This window comes from Balaenoptera physalus (assembly GCF_965194825.1).
Source record: "Balaenoptera physalus genome assembly, chromosome: 16".
Lineage (NCBI taxonomy): Eukaryota > Metazoa > Chordata > Mammalia > Artiodactyla > Balaenopteridae > Balaenoptera > Balaenoptera physalus.
In genome coordinates, this window is record NC_138898.1 from 25,687,417 (window position 1) to 25,704,545 (window position 17,129).

General features: G+C 38.2%; 1 protein-coding gene and 1 long non-coding RNA gene across 8 annotated transcripts in view; one reads left to right on the forward strand and one right to left on the reverse strand.

The window, feature by feature from the left end:
• CBFA2T2 (CBFA2/RUNX1 partner transcriptional co-repressor 2) overlaps positions 1-17,129 on the reverse strand; it is a 181,425-nt gene that overhangs the window by 108,730 nt on the left and 55,566 nt on the right. The window lies entirely within an intron of this gene.
• Positions 16,273-17,129, forward strand: part of LOC309646199 — a 166,215-nt gene continuing 165,358 nt past the window's right edge. The window contains exon 1 of the long non-coding RNA XR_014255211.1: positions 16,273-17,122. This is a non-coding gene — a long non-coding RNA (uncharacterized lncRNA). The remainder of the gene's footprint in view (positions 17,123-17,129) is intronic.

The following is a 17,129-nucleotide window of genomic DNA, read 5'->3' on the forward strand; positions in this document are numbered from 1 at the left end:
CTACTGTTGTGATGCGCGGGCTTCTCATTTCAGTGGCTTCCCTTGTTGCAGAGCACGGGCTCTAGGTGCGGGGGCTTCAGGAGTTGTGGGTTGCGGGCTCTGGAGTGCAGGCTCAGTAGTTGTGGCACACGGGCTTAGTTGCTCTGCAGCATGTGGGATCTTCCCGGACCAGGGCTTGAACCCATGTCCCCGGCATTGGCAGGAGGATTCTCAACCACTGTGCCACCAGGGAAGCCCCCAGACCTACTTTCAAAACATTAAGTTTTAGAGACTGTTCCCTTGGCTGGAAAGACAGGGAAACACTTTAATTCTATTCAGTTTCCAAAATAAACAGATCAACTGCATGCACCAAGTCTGCCATCCTCTTCCTACTTTAGACATTACTGAAGAGCAGGGCCAGAACAGGAGTAAAGACAGTGAGGTGCCAGGTCCCAAAATTTAAGTGCAGGGCCAACCCTGGGAGTGAGTGCCTCAAATTTTTCACCTAGGCATCTCAGTTGCCTCTCCCCAATCCCAGCCCTGGTAAAGAATCTCTATCATAAGGGCTTCCCTGCTGGCACAGTGGTTGGGAGTCTGCCTGCCAATGCGGGGGACACGGGTTCGAGCCCTGGTCTGGGAGGATCCCACATGCCGCGGAGCAACTAGGTCCGTGAGCCACAATTGCTGAGCCTGCGTGTCTGGAGCCTGTGCTCCGCAACAAGAGAGGCCGCGATAGTGAGAGGCCCGCGCACCGCGATGAAGAGTGGCCCCCGCTTGCCACAACTAGAGAAAGCCCTCGCACAGAAACGAAGACCCAACACAGCTATAAATAAATAAATTAATTAATTAATTAAAAAAAAAAAAAAAAGAATCTCTACCATAAATGTGATTTGGGCAATAAAAGCACACATGGCCATTTGCCATGATGTTTCTCTACTTGGGGCAACCAAAGAACACTGCTTTTGAAATCACAGCTCTCATTCAAAAACAAAGCTACTGTCAGCTTTATCATGGCACTGGTGTTGGGAATGGCATAGGACAACTTATATCATTAAAAGGGATGAAGAGAAAATTTGTCTCACACTAGATTGCAAATTCCTTTTCCTATGACAGAGTAAAAGAAGAATCATATTTCTCTTCAGACAGGCCACTGAAAGAAAATCCTGTTCTTCATGAACGCCAAGAAGAAGTACACGCACTTCAAGATAATAATATCTGCAGCAATATCATGCTTACAATCAGTCCTAACTTTTACTAGCACCACAATTTGGAGTCAGAAGACTTAGTTTCAAATCTCAACTCTCCTTTCCTGAGGTCTCTAATCTTCCATTTCTCCACTGCTTAAATGAGGGACAAACTTAAAAGCTCTCCAAAGACTCTTCAAAAATGACAAATCCTAAACCGTTCTAAATGTAATCACACAGCTTTACCTGAAGGCTTGCCTCCAAAGGAGCTGTCAGGTAAAATGTTGGCTGCCAGGGGCTCTAGGAACTTTTAAAACTCCAAATTCCAAATGAGAAAGGAAAAGGAAGAAAGGCAAAAGGACATTTCTCCAACAGAAATGGCCTTACGTTATGGAATTATTTATGACATAAGCACCACAAAGCTAAATTTGAAATACTGAAATTGTTACTTTATATATCAAAATAATTAAATAACTTAATTTGAAATATTGTGAATTCAAGATTTTACTTTAAGACTGGGTTGGCACAGCTAAATACTCAACAGTCAAAATATCTTAGTCAATTACCTCCCCCTTGATTTTTCTGAGCTATTTACTTGTAAAGGCTGCCAGAACCAGATTCTGTTTACTGATAAGGGTAGTGACTTTGTCAAGGTAACAATTTTGATTTAGTGTTTTATGTCTGGTAACCTGTTTGAGATTTAATCTTGATTTAGTCCAATAACCAAAATAGAACACTTAATTTGTTTACTGATGAAGGAAGAAAAGTCTAGGACACCAACCTCCCCCACTGTGGTATTTACTGGAGTACATAAACTGGAACAACCATTTGTGCAAACACAGAGGGGCAAACAACAAAATAATGCAAAACCAGAGGACTTAACTAATTCTAAATGCACACAGTTTTCCACAAAACATATAATCACTTAAAACTAGGCCCCTTTACTAACATACTGCCTGCCCTGATTAAATTTAATAAACCAAACAGCAGATAACCAGAACGTTTGTGTCCCCCCCACCCCCACCCTAGGGGCCTACTGGGCCATGGTTTGCTTGAATGTTATGGGTGTGGTAGGAAATATTTAAAGCAATGACTAAAATTTTCCATAAAAGCCCATCCAAAGTCTAAAAGGTTTACTACTCAAAAAGAGATTTATCTCTAGACATTTAAAAAATTTACTATTCCACTTATGACATTCTGGTTTTTTACACTTAATATTTAGATAGGAGGTGGTAAAGGGGGAGAAAGAGGGTATAATTAGTTTTGCTTGTAAAATGTTCATCACAGTTGCAGTACCAACTGGGGGTCTAATAGATTTCAGGGTATCACACTTTGAGTAACAGAGGTGGGGGCTGTGGTGGAAATCAATAAATGGCTACTACTTCTTTGCACAGACCCATATGGAAGTAATCAAGCGCAAGGGTGGCAGCTGGGGCCAGTAACAGTCACCTGCAGTTGAGGGACATGGAGGTTTCAGATGGGTTTTTAATGCTAATTTCCTACAGAAACAATGAGCTAGAAAGAGCAGAGTAACAGACGAGGCCAGATGAAGAGAGACCAGCCAGAACAATGGCTGCACCTGGTGCTGGGAGCAGAGGGACAGAGCCGGCACGCGCCGGCCGGCAGCAGAGGGCACATCTGTCACCCTTCAAAGCGGCCCATCCCCCAGCTCTTCCAGCAGGGTAAGTAACACAAGGTCCCTAAACATTAACAGCTTGCCACACAGCAACAGGTTTGAGTTTTTAAGGCTGCTGCATTCTCTACACGCACCCTTCTCCCATGACTAAGAATTAGTTAAGGAAGCAGGGTTGGTTCCCTTTCAGTTTGAAGAGGGGCTTATTGAAAATGCAAGAGTCACATTTTAACTAAATCTTTAGTTACTGTGACTTTGATGTTAGGGGGACTGAAAAAAATCACATGGAAAGATAAATCTTACTGAGTATTTATGCAGCGAGTATCATGCTTGTTACTTTCTAACTTAATTCTTAGAATCCACAATAACTGCTATTTTTACTCCCATTTTACAGGTGAGAAAATTGGGGATTAGTAGCGAAGGTTAAATTAGCTCATGATTACACAGCCTAATGCCAAAGCCTACACATAATCTTTTCACTGCCTTTCCTCCACCTGTCCTAACTACCATAACCACATGAAAATACATATTCTATTTACTTCAGAACTCCAGCCATGAGAAGCAACTGCAGATACATGTAAACATATATATATATATATAGATTCTATGCAGAATTGCACTCCACCTTGCCAGGCATCCCTAACAAGCTGCTCAGGATTGAATGATAACAGGATTTCTACTAGCCGTTGCTTTAAACAAAGCACAAAGAGTTGCTTTTGCAGGTTTTGGCATGCTTTAGAAAAGTAAATCCATATGCATTTTACGTTTCCTAGCATAAATATGATGCCACATAGGTCTTAAAAGTTAAACACTGTTTGGAAACCCCATCAACCAGTGAGAATATAAAAACCAGTTATAGTGGGTTGTTTTTCTGCAAGACATAGCCACCACTAATTCCTGTATTTATTGACTTGAACTTGGAGGGAAAATTAAACAACCCACACAGTCCATCTTAGTATAAACCTTTTAAATTAGAGCTCCTGGTATAAATCATAAGTTTAAAAAAGGAGTAGGGGAGTATTATGTATATAAATAATTATCTCAGAAGCAAACAATTACTCTTGGATTTGAAAAGGCAGCAACAACAGCTAGGCATAATTGAAAATACAGTAGAAATTAACACCATGTAGCTATGCATCTAACAAAGTCTGATTTAAGGCACTGGGATCTAATGGAAAGTGAACTTTTCCATCTACCCACTGTGCTTCTTCCAAAAAACGAGGTGTCCAAATCCTTCCTGTCCTAAATTCTTCTCTTCTTGAAGGTTCTCTTGAGTGGCAATAATTCCCAGAACTTATCCAATTCATGCATTCATGTACATTTTACTTCCTGTAGAAGACTTTTTATCCCTTACCATCTTATCACACATAACGGGCAATGAAAAATTGTAAAATCAACGTCCTGGAAACTCAGGATACAATTCCAGTCCAAGCTCAGCTACCAACTAAGGTTAATAAACTCTAGGCCAGGCAGACTTTTTACCACTCTACTACCCTTCCCTCAACTTTGCTTATCTATAAAACAATGCAATTGACTAGATTATCCTTAAGATCCTTTTCAATCCTAACATTTTCAATAGGTTATCACTGGGGGCTTACGAACACTGAGTGGCCTTAAAAAACCTTCAATGAACTGACCCAACTGATCTTTCAGATCCACTTGTATTCTTTCAGTTTTGTATAAAGTATGTTCATTCAAACTCAAAAGCACTCTTTCTTTATGTTCCAAAGATGCAATTTAAATGTCATTATCTTCATCTCTAGCCTATTGACATTATTGTATTATATACCTTCAATCCAACATGGCCCCTTGCTATGAAAAACCCATGGTTGGGTCATCCCTGGAAGCCAATTTAGGAGGTTTCCTCTTTTCATAGTAGGAAAGCTTTTTTTTTTGGCCGTGCCACTCGGCATTTGGGATCTTAGTTCCCAAACCAGGGATCAAACCCGTGCCCGCTGCACTGAAAGCGCAGAGTCTTAACCACTGCACCGCCAGGGAAGTCCCCACAGTAGGAAAGTTTCTTGAAGGCTCTAATAGTCTTCAGAAAGTACTACGATTATCTCCCGTATTCAAGTCAGAAATATTGATTATTGCCTTAGTAATAAGCAACTATTCTCCTGAACTGTGTGGTCCTAGTAGGACTCTTAATAAACCACCTTTATTTGCAGTCAGGGTAACTCCACATATTAAAATGCATATTATTTATCATTTCTTATGCTTCTTGAAACTCTAGCATCAAAGTATTCTTAGTAAGGACATGCAGCAGTATGCAAATCCCTTCACAGTATACCTGACACTTCAGCATTAAGTCTACACTTCAGCATTAAGTCTTTTTCTCCCAACTCAACCTAGGAGCATGTCTCCTAGAGTACAATGAAAAGTGCTTGCTCATTGAAAGAGTATCATGTAAATTCAATATAAATCCTATATCCTCTCAAATATTCAGACAAGTCTCCAAAGATTCTGAACACTGCACCTATCAAAAAAGAAACTCGAAATTGTTACTAAATCATTTAGTCAATTGGGTATAAGAAAATACTCATTTAAAAAGTCTCCCTCCATCTCAAGAAACCTGACTGCAAAACTGAAGGAAGAAAATTAATAGTATTGTACTGTTCTCTTAAAATAATTACCCAACTGACATAAGTGAAGACTGAAGAATTTTAAGGAATAAAAATATTTTTTAAAGTTCCTATTTGAATTGTAAAGGAAAAAAATACAATTTAAACAAAGTTCTGTTCTGTTATAATAAGACAGGCTCATTTGCATTACAATACTTAGAATCGTTTCTAAATCATTTACAATCATAGTGAGACTTAACAAAGAGAGCATATAACATTTATAACAGATATAAATGATCTAGGAGGTAGGTAAAGTGAGAGGAAAGTATCCTGAAAACTATATAGATAAGACCCATTCTTAGCCTAAGAGTTTGAGGTTAAAAATGCAGAAGGTTCAGGAGCCAATCACAGCAAAATACTGAACATCTAGAAAGTTCTGAAACTAACTTGTATGCCTTCTATGTGACAGATGAACTTCGCCAATAATGACATAAGCTTGCTTGAGATTAGAGAACTAGCAAATAATGGCTGTATAGTATGTATAATTCCCAAACCCATACTCTTCCCATAGTTGTCTGGATTTGGAAGTCTGGAAAACATGAATGCAATGTACAGAAATAGCAGAAGTCTAAATTATGCATCACAAACTAACAAGGACTATAGAACACAGTAGCTATGTGCACATGAATCTACTGCATCACACAACTACTCCAAACTCACAAGTCAGGTTTGTTGATGTTATTTATTTTGCATGTAGGAAGTAAACAGAAGAAAAGAGGATAGCAGTAAGATGTAATAAAGAAAAAAAGAGCTAAATACATTAAAATTATCTTTTAGGCATAATATCTTTTAGTTGTAATTCGCCCGAATACATTGAAATAAAATGTGACAATAAGAAAGAGTATTTTATGGGCCATCTTTTTAAACACTATTTGTATTATGCATACTAAAGGAGAAAAAAATTTCCCTCAAAACATCACAGAAAGACTCACTGTAGAAGATCTTAAAGAAATATTTGGGGGACTACTTTCCTAGCCATAGAATTCATATGTTACATCTGATTAAATTTTCCATTCAAAAAAGCACGGCATTCAAATGTAAAGGTGGCAAATGAAAAATGATACAGAAATATGAACAAAATGAAGCATCAAAATAACAATGAGTAGCTAAAGGCTGAACTCTCATCAAATATCAAAAAAATTCTTACCATCATAATCTGAAATAAAAAGCTTTGAAAGCCAGAGCCTTGCCCACTTTAGCCCCCAAAACTAAATTAAAAGGTACTTACCCCAAATGCCCAGATTATAACAATCCAGATTCTTAAAATATACCAAATTTATTTGAAACAGATATATAAGAGCTCCTCTTCTTCTCCTCCTAATCTTCAAAGCCCAATCTGAGACCAGCCTTCTTCCTTCTTTCATTAGCTGGACATGTGTCAGCTCTCTCACATCTGCGATTTCTCACTGACTAGAGCTGCCTGTCCCATTCCAGGGAAACACAGATGGATCCCAGATGGGAAGGTCCTGCCAAACAGACCAGCTCTTCACCTTGCCAGAATCCCCAGATACAGTCAGTCTCTCTGTCTCTCTCCTTTTCTCCCTCCCTCCTGCTTCCTCTCCCTCCACTACCCTTCCAACCCTCTCTGTTACCAGGGCTCTTTGCCAGCTGATGTCACTAAGTACACACCTCCTAGTGGCTCCTGGCCAATCTGACATTAACTTGTTAAATACGTGTAATTTGTTTATGGCTGACAATAACAGCAAGGATATTGTGCAAAACCTATCTGTGCAAGTCCCTAGTGGAATAACATGTAGAGACACACACTGACACACGGACTCATATTTTTGGGAACATTCAAATGTTTAACAATTACTATTTAAAGTCCTACATATTCTCTGGTTTCTGCTATTGTTTAATAGCTTCTGCTCTTTGAGCCAGTTTTAAAATCCTGCATATGAAAAGTCCTTCTTAAAATGAATTATTAAAAATGAACATGTAACTGGATGAAAAATGTAAAGTTGCAAATTAATTTGGGGAGTATTAACAGAAATATATGTAAATGATTCACACAAGCTGCCTCTCAGATCCAGACTTGGTAGCACTGCAAAACCGGCACGTGATTAAAATTTAAGACAATGCAGGCAACATGGTTCTGATGCTGTAAAGATTATAAATGAAAGATGGAGACACAATGCAAAAAATTGTTTTAAAACAAGGCAAATATGAATGTGAGAAATAACATAATGTTTAACATTAAAGGAGCTGCTAATTCAAGTTTCAACAATGAAGAGCCAAAATATATATTTAGAACTATAACAATGAGAACCCAGAGAGGACTAAACTGTTCAAGGTCAGAGTTAATCACTTATCCCTCCAAATACTTAGCAGATAATAGCTGCTCAGTCAATTTCTGCTAAATGAAAATTGATCATTGAAAACTGATACTGTACTATAGTTATACAAGATATTACCACTGAGGTAAATTGGGTGAAAGGTCCACTGGACCGCCTTTACTTTTTTTTTTTTGCAACTCCCTGAAAATCTACATTTTAAAATAAAAAGTTAAAGGGCAGGGGGAGTGTTTGGCTGCTTCCTGGTCACATTATATTGATACATATCTGCATTAAAATCTCTATGAACACAAATTAGGAATGAAAGATCCTCCATGAACATAATCAAATAGGTGTGGCTATAATTCTCTAAGCCTTAATCTTCTATCATACTTGGGATATCTGGAATCTGTAAACAATTCTTCTGTCATGGCAATTTTTGGCAAATAAGAAGAAAGACTATTTCTGCCAAGGGCAACTTACTGACTAGGTTTCGGTTCTTTAGTTCATCCCAGTGATGGTGCTAATAGTAGCAAGAGCAGCAGGCTTAGTGCTTACCATGCGTGCTAAGTGTCAGAGACTGTTCTAATTGTCTGAATCGTCACAAAGACCCTATATTATAGAGCCTCTAAGTATTATCATTATCTCTAAGGAAAGTAAGGCACAAAGAGTTATATAACTTGATTACTTAATGGACATAGCTAGTGACTGCCAGCGCCAGGTACTCTGGGTTCACAGCCAGAGCACTATATTCTATTGTCTAGTAGAAAAATGAATCAAAAGATGCTACTGGCTGTCCTGGATCACTGGCTCTGGGAGAAGCCAGTCACCATGTCATAAAGACTTAAGCAGCCCCAAGATGTCCATATGGTGAAGAACTGAAATCTCTTGGCAATGCCAGCATCAACTTGTTCACATAACACCCAGCTAAACTACCTTGGAATTCTGACCTATACGAACTACAGGAGAGAATAAAATTTTATTATTATTTTAAAAAGGAAAAACAGATGGTTCTTTCACTTCTAGCACCCAGATTATGGGTCCTAAATACTTCTTCCCACTAAAAGGAAGCAGGGCTCTTTAGAAAAACAGTTGACTCCAGGTATAGGGCAGGAAATATACAAAACTTGTCATATCAGAAATCAATTAAGCTATCTAAGTCTTTTGGAGCTGCGTCCAAGGGACTTAGGAGCCAACTTGAAGAGGATCGCACTAACTACAATGGGATAATTTAAGCATCAGTAAAAAATAATAACTGCAATGGATTGAAACACAGCATAATGTTTAAATTCATGACTTCATAATGGTACTTATAAAAAACTAACTGTTCACCTTTTCAAGGACACTAGGGAACCAATTCATTATTCTGAAATTAGTGTATCAAGCATTTTACCTGCTTTCTTATGAGCTGTACCTCTAGGTAAACAAATACTTGGTGAAAACTGATCCCTATTGAAATAATCCAACTGAAATGAAAAAATTATATATACAAGCATACCTCATTTTACTGCACTTTGCAGATACTTTTTTTTTTTTTTTTTAACAAATTGAATGATTGTGGCAATCCTGCACTGTCAGGTGATGATTAGCATTTTTTAGCAATAAACTATTTTTAAATTAAGGTATGTACATTTTTTTAGGCATAATGCTACTGCACACTTAATAGACTACCGCATAGTGTAAACTTAACATTTATATGCAGTGAGAAACCAAAAAATTTGTGTGACTCGCTCTATTGCGATATTCACTTTATTGCAGTGGTCTGGAACCGAACCTGCAATTGTCTATGAGGTATGCCTGTACTTCATTTTGCAAATCCCTAATGAAAAAAATTAATCTAGGTAATGAATCAATTGCCACCAGTGTGAGATGAGATATATATGGATATTAATGTGCCTCCCAATGGAAGTATACCACCACCTGCAAAGTATTCATGACAAAAAAAGTAAATCTGAATGCGATTAAGCCTCTAGATCTAACAACTGATTTATTGGACATTGAGGGGACACAGGAACATGTTAATGACAGCATGAGAGTGCAATTAGCAAAGTCCAGAATGTGAAGAAATCTATAGTGCAAACCACCCAGGTTTATAGGAAAAAAGGTGAGACAGAGGAAGGGAGTTGGAGGAAAACCTATAAATTAAAAGAGAAATAAAAGACTTAAATGCATATGTGGACTTTATTTGGATTTTGATTTGAACAAACCAACTGTAAAAAATAACCTATGAGGGCTTCCCTGGTGGTGCAGTGGTTAAGAATCTGCCTGCCAATGCAAGGGACACGGGTTCGAGCCCTGGCCCGGGAAGATCCCACATGCCACAGAGCAACTAAGCCCGTGCACCACAACTACTGAGCCTGAGCTCTAGAGCCCGTAAGCCACAACGACCGAGCCCACGTGCCACAACTACTGAAGCCTGCATGCCTAGAGCCCGTGCTCCGCAACAAGAGACGCCACAACAATGAGAAGCCCGCGCACCGCAACAAAGAGTAGCCCCCACTCACCGCAACTAGAGAAAGCCTGCGCACAGCACCAAAGACTCAACACAGACAAAAATAAATAAATAAATAAATTTATAAAAAATACCCTATGAAATAACTGGGAAAATTTTAAGACTCACTAGATATTTAATTATATTAAGAAATTATTTTAGGGCTTCCCTGGTGGCGCAGTGGTTGAGAGTCTGCCTGCCAGTGCAGGGGACACGGGTTCGAGCCCTGGTCTGGGAGGATCCCACATGCCGCAGAACGACTGGGCCCGTGAGCCACAACTACTGAGCCTGCGCGTCTGGAGCCTGTGCTCCACAACAGGAGAGGCCGCGACAGTGAGAGGCCCGCGCACCGCGATGAAGAGTGGCCCCCGCTTGCCGCAACTAGAGAAGGCCCTCGCACAGAAATGAAGACCCAACACAGCCAAAAATAAATAGATAAATAAATAAATTTAAAAAAGAAAAGATGACTACTATCTTTAAAAAAAAAAAGAAATTATCTTAAACTTTTTAAAGTATAATATTTGTAATTATATTTTTAAGAAGTCCTTATCTGTTAAGAGATACATAGAAATTGTTATTGATAAGTTTATATGCTGTCTAGGATTTCCTTCAAGAGAAGCTGAGTTGGTGATTATTGTAGCATGGTGTTTACGTACATGAGGGTCCATTTTTAGGTCTGTTTTATATTTTCCATGATACAAAGTGAAAAAAAAAAAAAGACAGCGATTTCCTTAAACACTGTGCCAAATTATGGGTGAAGCTGGCAGATTGATTGGGACAGTTTTTTAAAGTATCTCAGACAAAACAAATTAAAGTCTGACACGAGGTTTAATGTGGTACCAACATATTCATTTATCTCACTGACTACATCATGAGTTGATACACCATCAATTTTTAAAAATAAAGGATGACAGTGCAATCTACCAGGAATAGTGAACACAGATGCTCAGTTGGTTGCTTTACAACAAAATTTGTAAAGGGGTTGATTTTTTAATTTAATTTAATTTTAATGTCATCCTATATAGGAAAATTAGAATATGCCCCTGGGTGTTAGATTTGAATTGAAGGTATCAATATGAACCCATGGTTATTATATTTTTTTATTATACTACATTATATATTTTTATAGTAAAAACATATAGACATAGAAATACACACACAAACAAATTCATACATATTCTTCCTGGCTGTTTGCTGAGAGGGTCTAGAAGCAATGACCACATCTTATATCCAGATCCTGATTTCTAAACCACATTTTCTACTAAAACCAGGGCTCCTTGGAGAAATGGATAGGACAGGGAAAATACAAGATATGCAGGCAACACCTTGTAGAAGAAAATAAAAGACTACTCAGAAATGATGGGGACATGTCAAAAAGATATTGATGCCAGTTAGAAGGGGCTACCATGGTCAACTGTGAGACAATTTGAGCATCAAAATAAATGGGAATAATGGATTAAAGTGTAATGTGTGGGGACTTCCCTGGTGGTGCAGCAGTTAAGAATCCACCTGCCAATGCAATGGGTTCGATCCCTGGTCCGGGAAGATCCCACATGCCGCGGAGCAACTAAGCCCGTGCGCCACAACTACTGAGTCCACGTGCTACAACTACTGAAGCCCGCTCACCTAGAGCCCGTGCTCCGCAACAAGAGAAGCCACCGCAATGAGAAGCCCGCGCGCTGCAACGAAGAGTAGCCCCCGCTCACCACAACTAGAGAAAGCCCATGCACAGCAACGAAGACCCAATGCAGCCAAAAATAAATAAAAAATAAATAAATTTTTTTTAAAAAAGCATAATATGTGAAATAAAAATTGAATTTAAAAGATCAATCAATCAAGAAGAAAGCTATTCCTTCTAGTAGATGCCAACTTATAAATACAGAAAGAATGATGGAAGTAGAAAATCACCATGGTAGACTAGTGAATAGAAAGTTGATGAAAAACAGGATATATACACATTGTCTCAAGTTATATCCTACAAGTTACTTATTGTTCACAAAGAGGAAATAGTAACTTGCAACGCAGCTACCTGGCAGACACTCTCTTTAACAAAATGAACAAGGTTAATATTTAACATCAATCACCAATATTAGGACAAACTGACAACATACACCTCCCTAAATGAAGTATTTACTCCTAGAGCATTTCAGCTCCAAATTCATAATCCAAATCTAATCATAAGGAAACATCAGACCACTAAGGGACATTCTGTACTCTTCAAAACTGCCAAGGTCAAGAAAGACTGAAAAGATGGAAAGACAGAAAGAAAGAGAGGGGGAGGGAGGGAAGGTGAGAAAAGGGAGAAAGTTTAAAAAAAAAGTGGGGAGGGGGAGGCAGCAGCCTTGAGGAACTGTTTCAGAATAAGAAAAGATTAACAAGACATGACAAGTATAGTGTGTGATCCTGGATTGGACTGGATTGGATTGGGGTACAGGAGCTTAAAGGGCATTACTGAGATAACTGATAACATTTGAATATAGTCTGTGAACTGCATCAATATTAAATTTCCTAATTTTGATAATGTGGCTATGTAAGAGAATGAATGTTTTTCAGAAATATACATTTAAGTATTCAAGGGCAAAAGGGGCATTCTTCCACTTACTCTTAGAGTGGTTTAAAAAAATTATATACATATAATACACAATGATAAAACAAATGGGGCAAAATGTAAACAACTGGTGAACAAGTGTTCCTTTTATGATTCTTGCAACTTACTGTAAGTTTTCTATTATATCAAATAAGCACTTATCAAAAAGAAAAAAAGTCCCCATTCAAAACAAAAAAGTTTGAAAACTCTGTTGTGGGTATTAGGTGAACATGTGTAGCAGTCCGTGGACTTCTAATGAAGATGCTCATGACAGTTTCTCCTTTGGTTTCTTACTCTGATGATCACAACTACTGCCATGGTGGTGCTGAACATTAAGTTATTTTATTTATTTATTGTTTTAAAGATTTATTATTTATTTATTTTGTTTTTGGCTGCATTGGGTCTTAGTTGCAGCACGCGGGATCTTTCGTTGCGGCGCTCGGGCTTCTCTCTACTTGTGGCATGTGGGTTTTTCTCTCTTCTCTAGTTGTGGCGTGCAGGCTCCAGGGCACGTGGTCTTTGCAGTTGTGGTGCTCGGGTTCCAGAGCGCGTGGTCTCTGTAGTTTGCGGCACATGGGCTTTCTAGTTGAGGCACTCAAGCTTAGTTCCCCTTGGTATGTGGGATCTTAGTTCCCTGACCAGGGATCGAACTCATATCCTCCACACTGTAAGGCAGATTCTTTACCACTGGACCACCAGGGAAGTCCCAACGTTAAGTTATTTTAAATTGTTATTTTTAGTCATGTAATAATGTTTATTTCATACTGACAATGGGCCACTGCTAAAAGACAAAGTATAAGAAACCTAAATATAAATATATAATATAAAATTGAGAAGCATAAAAATGATTCTACAAATATGCTTGAGATCCAGACCTCTGAGTTGGATTCATCAGATCAAATCTCTCATCCAGCACATAAAGATGACTCTAGACCTTCAAACGATGATGTCAAAAAAATAACAAAATTAATAAACACTGATGCTTACAGTCAACTTGCTTTTCATCATGGACAGTCTTTTTTTTTTGGCCATGCCGCGAGGCTTTTGGGATTTTTAGTTCCCTGCCCAGGGGTCAGCAGTGAAAGCACGGTGTCCTAACCACTGGACAGCCAGGGAATTCCCCATTGTGGATAGTCTTTACTTGCATATTTGGAATCTTCTTGAACTTCTCATTTAAAAACAAAAACAGGGACTTCCCTGGTAGCACAGTGGTTAAGAATACACCTGCCAACTCAGGGGACACAGGTTCAAGTCCTAGTCCGGGAAGACCCTACATGCTGCGGAGCAACTAAGCCCATGCACCACAACTACTGAGCCTGCACTCTAGAGCCTGCAAGCCACAACTACTGAGCCCGCACACTTAGAGCCCGTGCTCCACAACAAGAGAAGCCACCGCAATGAGAAGCCGGCACTGCAACTAAGAGTAGCCCCCGCTAGCTGCAACTGGAGAAAGCCCACGCACAGCAACAAAGACCCAACGCAGCCAAAAATAAAAAAAAATAAAATAAATTTATTTAAAAAAAAAAGTACAAGTGTACTTGTTAAATTGGGGAAAGTAAAAACATATACTATTAAATAATAAGAAAATTAACAATCTTAAAGATCATATTTTGAATGAAAAAATATTTTAACACCAGTCTTTTTAAAAATCACCTCTTTAACATCTACCATACAAAAATAAAATCATCTAAAAAAAGAAAAAACCCTGCATTGGAAGGCGGATTCTTTACCACTGGACCACCAAGGAAGTTCCGACAACAAATGTTTAAAGTTTGAAATATACAGCTGATCAGACTATGAAGTGTCCTCCTTTTTAGGTCATTTACAGCAAACATTTTAAAAGATACTAATTTTCTCTTACAATACTATAGAAAAAGCCTGGAGTAACTGTTCCAATTCAGCTACTAAGTATATTATCTAAATCATTAACCCTCTACATCTGTCAAATCAGAGGATGGGACTAGGTGTTATGAGGTCCCTTATATCTTTGTTTCTTATTTAAACTTCTTTTTGTTTCTATTTCTTATTTAAACTGATCTTCCATGTAGTCTAGTAACATCATTAAGTTAAATCACCTGAAAATGAAAGAGAGGTTTGGAAGCTCTCCAGAAACAAGATAGTCTAACTTTCCAGTTTACGTGACTACGTATAGATAGATTCCTGTTTTACTAGTTATTAAAGACTTCGTAATTTGCTGATTATTTGCTTTACATAGTTACCATTACAAAGCTTGGAAGAATTTTGTGTCAACTTAAAAAAAAAAACAGGGAAGCAATCAAATTCACAAGTGATCTTGAAAACAAAACAAACAATTCTCTTGACGTTTGAGTCATCAGCCCTCATGCTACACAAGTCAGACTGCAGCAGCTGTATATCATCATTTAAAATCAAGAATTCAATTTAATTGTGATAGCAGATTTTTTAAAGTTGATGGATCAGAGGAACAGAAAATAAATGAAGCAGGAATTTTCATTTGCTAGAATAAACCAACATATAACCCTATATTTTAAGGCATGAGGGATGATACCCAGGTATTCTACTCAAATCAGACTACCAACCGATTTCCTTCACTAAGAACACTTCAAATAAACTCTTCACTAAATACCTAGAAAAGGATTCGTCTTTGAAGACTTATCTCAAGGGCTTTCCCTTCAGGAGAAATGATTCTCAAGCAAGCAGAGTTGAAAATGGATGCCTCGTAGTGCTGTCCATGTAGCTTGAGAGTACCTAATATGACACTAGTACTTAAGATTTTCAGTGATTTGTTGACTCGAGTCTCTATTACTATTCTCTGAGGGCAAGGGGTATGTCTTGATCAACATACTCAATGTTTATTTGTTAGATGAACTGAAATATCCTATTTGCTTCAAAAATAATTTAACAAGATTGAAGCACAGAGTATTAACTTTAAAAAGAATGTAATCCAACCCCTTTGCGAGTTCCCTGGCGGTCCAGCAGTTAGGACTCGGTGCTTTCACCACCTCGGGCCCCGGTTCAATCCCGGGAACTAAGATGCCGCTAGCCATGTGGTGCGGCCAAAAAAAAAAAAAAAATCCAATCCCTTCATTTAATTAAAATAGGACAAAGGGAGGATAAGGTCTGAAAAGTTGGATTAAATTCCTATTAAATATGATGTAGTCAAATCAAATTATGTTCTCTTCAAGAATTTTTATGGGAAAGCTACTGTTTTTTGAAATGATAAGAACTTTTTATAATTTCAAGACTACTTTGCTAATAACTATTAAAAATTACTAGCTTAGATCTGGTTTTCCCAAACATTTTGACCATTTTTGCTACCCTTGCCCTGTCCTAAATAAGGTATCATTCATCCTAGGGGTATATACCTATTTGCAAGAAGGTGGAACATTACACTTGTCAAATTACTAGGTCTCCACCTCTTACTATCTTTCAGCAGGCTTACGTGAATAACAAAACTGAATGTCCAAATTCTTGCCAGGTTTTAAGTCAGGTATTTATTGAATCCCATTTTACAAATTTAAAAACAAACAAAGTTGGTGGCTTTGATGTGCCTAAGATCGTAATATGAACCGTAACTAACAAAGCCAGTGCTCTATCTCCTGCTGGCCCCAAGCTCTCAGAACACCTGAATTAAATAAGCTGAAAGCAACCATCTAAGTAAATGCCATCTGCAGAGATGTGCTATACTTGGGCCACTCCTTTGGAATGGGGGGAAAAAGCCAACATTTAAAAATAAGAGTTTTATTGAGGTATAGTAGTATACATACCATAAAATTCACCTGCTTTAAACATACAATTCAATGATTTTTAGTAAATTTATACAGTTGTACAACCATCACCACAATTCCATTTTAGAACATTTCAATTGTTCCCCAAAGATCCCTTCTGTCCCTTTACAGGAAATCCCATTTAACACCCACAGTCCCAGGCAACCACTATCTGCTCCTCCTATCCCTATAAATTAACCATTCCTGGACATTTCACATAAATGGAAATCATAATATGGTCTTTTATATCTGACTGTTGTTAACTCAAGTACAATGCTTCTGAGGTTTATCCATGTATCAATATTCATTCCTTTTTACTGCTATTGATGGATGTACCACATTCTGTTTATTTACCAGCTGATGGACATTTGGATTGTTTCCAATTTTTGGTTGAGTAATGCTGCTGGGAACAAGTACAAGTTTAAAATAGTTGTTTTAAACAATTCTGCCCAGTTTTTTTTTTTAATTATTTATTTACTTATTTGGCTGCATTGGGTCTTCATTGCTGCATGCGGGCCTTCTCTAGTTGCAGCGAGCAGGGGCTACTCTTCATTGCGGTGTGCAGGCTTCTCATTGCGGTGGCTTCTCTTGCGGAGCACGGGCTCTAGGTGTGCA